The following is a 4,337-nucleotide window of genomic DNA, read 5'->3' as shown; positions in this document are numbered from 1 at the left end:
CACACACACACACACACAGGTACGGATATGCACGCCAACGCTCACACACAAACATAAATTACAAATCGCACACGCAGAAGAAGTGAACATGCAAGTCTGAAAAAAATTAGTATAATACACACTTACTGTGTAGTCAGTTAAGCAGTTTAGAAGAGGAAGTGTTAATGTGTGTGTGGGTTTGTTTTACTATATTTGTGGGGTCCGACAGCTTTGTGGGGACCAAAATGGATTAATGGTACATTGTGTTAACATTTAGGTGGATCAGTGGCAGAACTGGTTTTAATATTCATAGGTATGTTTGCATTTAGTTTACAAAACACCTGAAATAAGTAGCGTTGTGTAAGAATGAACCGTTTTTATCTACAGAGGCTGTGGGTGGCCATGTTTCTACAGTAGCCGAGAACAGACAACCAAAACTGGCTCTAGATAGGAGTATTTGTGTTTTTTGCATGTTTTCTCACCACCTTAGTTTCTCCTTCAAGCTTGAAGGGAAGGGTGAAAGCGAGGGAGTTGCAATCTTTGCTGCCAGATGCCACTAAATCCTACACACTGGACCTTTAAGACTTGTTTTTAAATATAGAAACACAAGGGTAGGATGTGTGTGTGTCGTGTGTGTGTGTTGTGTGTGTGTGTGTGTGTGTGTGTGTGTGCGTGGCGAGTGGGGGGTTCAGGCATAGCAGGACTAATTGGTGCAGCTGCATGGGTGTATGCTCACTAACAGACCCATGAGAGCAGAATAACCTCCACCGATTCCCCTCTCCCTCCCCTCTCTGGGTTTACTCCCTCACAGCCACTGCCTTCCTCAAAACCAGGCAGGAGGATAAAAGAAATAGGATGTAAAAAAAAAAAAAGAAAAGCCGCAAAAGAAAAAAAAAAAAAAAACAACAAAACATCTGCAGTCTTACTTCTTCCTTTTTGCTTTTTTTGGTTTTGAGGTCGGGTTGTAGCGGGAGGGAGGGAAAAGGGAGAGATGCTGAGAGGTGAAGGATCAGCCATCATATCCCTCATGCCTTAGGACAGCCACGCTTTTAATAGTTCAGATCAGGGATGTGAGGGTGAGTCAGTCAAAGAGACAAACACACACTGAATGGAGACGCACACACATGACCCTCCGTTCTCTCTTGATAAACACACACACACAGCTTGAGGGAGGGTGAGAGATAGAAAGGCCAACATCAGCTCTGGACACTCAGCTTTAGTGTCAGCAAGCAAAAAAGACATTTAAATTAATATATTAATACAAACAGGGCTGCGTTATGTAGCAACATACATTCATAAGTAGAATATGAAAACGTAATAAATGATTTATAATGCGCTGTAATGTAGTGTGTAATTAAAACAGGAAGAATCTGTAACTGGTGTGTAAACAGTTAATTATTAGACAATAATACATAATGCAGTTGTATTCAAATAACATACTGTATGTACTGTATGAAATATTAAGTATAATAAATTGATATAATGGGATATTTATTTATTTATAAATAACTCAACAACTGAGTCAAGTCCAGAGGTCAAGAATCATTCAAACATTTTTAACCTGCCTGTTGTTCAAGTGTTTGCAATAGAGGGCTGAACGATAAGATAAAAGAAAATCATATCGATTATTTTGATTGAAGATGGGAATGATCTTTTTTGCATTGCAATTTTAATTCTGACTGGGAAAAAAATATTTAAAACCCACAATGATGTGATATTTATTGTGGTCTGTACCAACAAACATCAGGGCGTCTCTGCAGCACTACAGAACTTCCTTATAATGCTGATTTGTCACATTTTATCTTTATCATAAGACTGCAGCTTCTGCGAGTTAGATATTGCACTTGGCCATACTCATATACTGTGATTTCAATAATATTTTGATTAATTGAGCAGCCCTAGTATGTAATCATAAATCATTAGATATGATTGCAGCAATTTTACACTGTGGTACCACTCGTTTATCAACTGTTTATACAGAAGTTATGTTTAGGAGCTGAGTTTAGTGTTAAAATGCAGATCAAAAATCAACAAAAGCTAAAAACTGAAGGACTGAAAAGATGCAAAAATGCAAATGCAGATCAAAATGTGTCAACTTCTAACAGACAAGTGAACAAAACGAGAGCTTCCTGTGCTATGAAAAGCTTCTAACATGACCCTTTTTTTTATTGTTTTTCAAATTAGGCTTCTCATCCGACAGAAGTTCTTCTCCTAATTGGGTCCCTGGGTAAGAGAAATATACACCGGAGGCTTCTCCGTCTACCTAAACCCCTCGACAGACAGAGAGTGATAACTACAGGCTGAGAACGAAAGATAACTTAGAGGGGGAGGAAGAGGAAACAATCTGAGACGTAGAGAGAAAACATTCGAGGATGTGAACGTATTAAAGGAGTTGACATGTTGATGTTTTTATGATTCACTCATATTTCACTCAGGAACATTTTTTACTCGACCATAAATGCATTTAACTCGCAGAAACGGGCTCCAGCGTCACGTCTACCGCCGGCCCTAAAGCTTCACTGAACCCAGCCTCAACTACACCCAGCCACAGGTGTGCTGTTAGTCTGTGTCACACCCCCCCCCCTCCTCCCATCCTCCCCCTCTCTGTTCCACTGCTTCAACAGGAAGTACCACCGCCCCCCACAACCACCGCCACCACCCCTCCACCTTTAACAGCCTCACCACACATCCATCTCCTTCCTCTCCTTTCTTTCTCTCAAAAAATAAACCAAAAAATAAACAACCGAAGTGCTAATGGAAAAAAGAATGTTCACTTCTGCCAAAGCACCGACGATTGGGCGGCAAAAGGCAGGACAGCAGGCAGCCATCGGCGACAGATGTCCCCCCCTCCCTCCCTTGAATGGGAAACATCCCTCCCACCCCTTACTCAGCTGCTACGCTCAAAGCCACATTCTGGCCATCAGCCCGTGCCTCATGACCTCTTAAAACTTAAAAGCAAATACACTGAAGACAGCCAGAGACAGAGCTGTGCTTGTTTGAGTTTAATTTGTATATGCTGCATCTTGCTGCTGGAAGACAGACGAGAACAGGACAGACACGACAGAAGAAGCCATGGTGTCGAAGGTCAGACCCTGAAGCCCCGCTGAGCGAGCCTCAAAACGAGGCCGGTGAAGCACGGGAGGAGAAAGCGGAGCCAAGCAAAAGACTTGCCAGACATATTAGATCGCCCATATTAAAGAACTAGTTTAACATTTTGGTAAATATCTCTCATACTGTCTGGTAAATAGGGAACAGAGAAAATATAACAGGTAGGAGCCGTTAGCTTAGCCATAACAACTTGAAAAAATGAAACTTAGCCTGGCACTCTGACCAAAGGTAACAAAATCCACCTACTAGTCCTCTAAAAGGCGGGGGCGAGGGGGGGCCAGCAAAAATACACATGTTTGAGTAAATTTACAAGCAGAAAAGATGTTCCATATATCCAGAAGTCAATTCTTAAAAAAATAAGCATCCTTCAACGCCAAGAAATGTTCGAAACTGACTGCATAATAGCTATCAATCGTCAAAGACACATCTAGCACTCAGAGCAGGAGAGAGTGAGCTTGACAGACACCCTTGCATGTACTAAGAAACTTTATATTTGTTTATTGTATCCAGAATTTATTAAACATGTAATCTGTGTCTACTTTGTACTCTGTAAAGCAATTAAACCCACAGAGCTTGATAATTGGGTTAAATAGAATCAATATTACCTCAGGTCTGTATTTAGACAAAGGAAGAGATCTTGCTAGTTAGTTAGCTGTTCAATATTACATTAGGTGGAGAGATAGAACAACAGAGTCTTGGGAGAAGAATAAGCTAATTCATCAAAGCAGCAAACCATTACTTGCAGCTGGCTGTGTCTGCAGATCTCTTTGAGGTTAAACGTTGTTGCAAAAATCAGGTATCGCGTCTCGTCTTCCTTCTTACAGCAGAGTGTTAGCCCCTAAGTGACACCAATTAAACAATGAAACGCGACCAGGGTCACAAGATGCATCATACACAGGTTGTCTGGTTAGCGTTTTATCTGAAGGGGTACTGCAGCGCATTTAGCACTACACGTTGCCACAAAGGTTGGAAAGATTCAAAAGAAGAGAAATCAGGAGCTGGCAGAGGACGATAATATCCTGACTATAGTTTTGCTGGTTAGATATGCCAAGCATCATATATTTGGTAATAACTGTGTTTTGGACAAAATTTTGTTTCTACATCAATCTGGACTAAAACAAATGTTTACCTCAGACTCTCAACCACTTATATAGATGGTAAATTTCACTATGTTCTGATATTGTATTGACGTAGAATTACTGGCTAAATTAATCAAAAATAAGATGAGAAATAAGATAACGTATAGATAG

Source organism: Morone saxatilis, unplaced genomic scaffold (genome assembly GCF_004916995.1).
Source record: "Morone saxatilis isolate NCDOM2014 unplaced genomic scaffold, NCSU_SB_2.0 Contig15, whole genome shotgun sequence".
In the NCBI taxonomy this organism is placed as follows: Eukaryota; Metazoa; Chordata; class Actinopteri; family Moronidae; genus Morone; species Morone saxatilis.
This window is presented reverse-complemented; position numbering follows the sequence as displayed.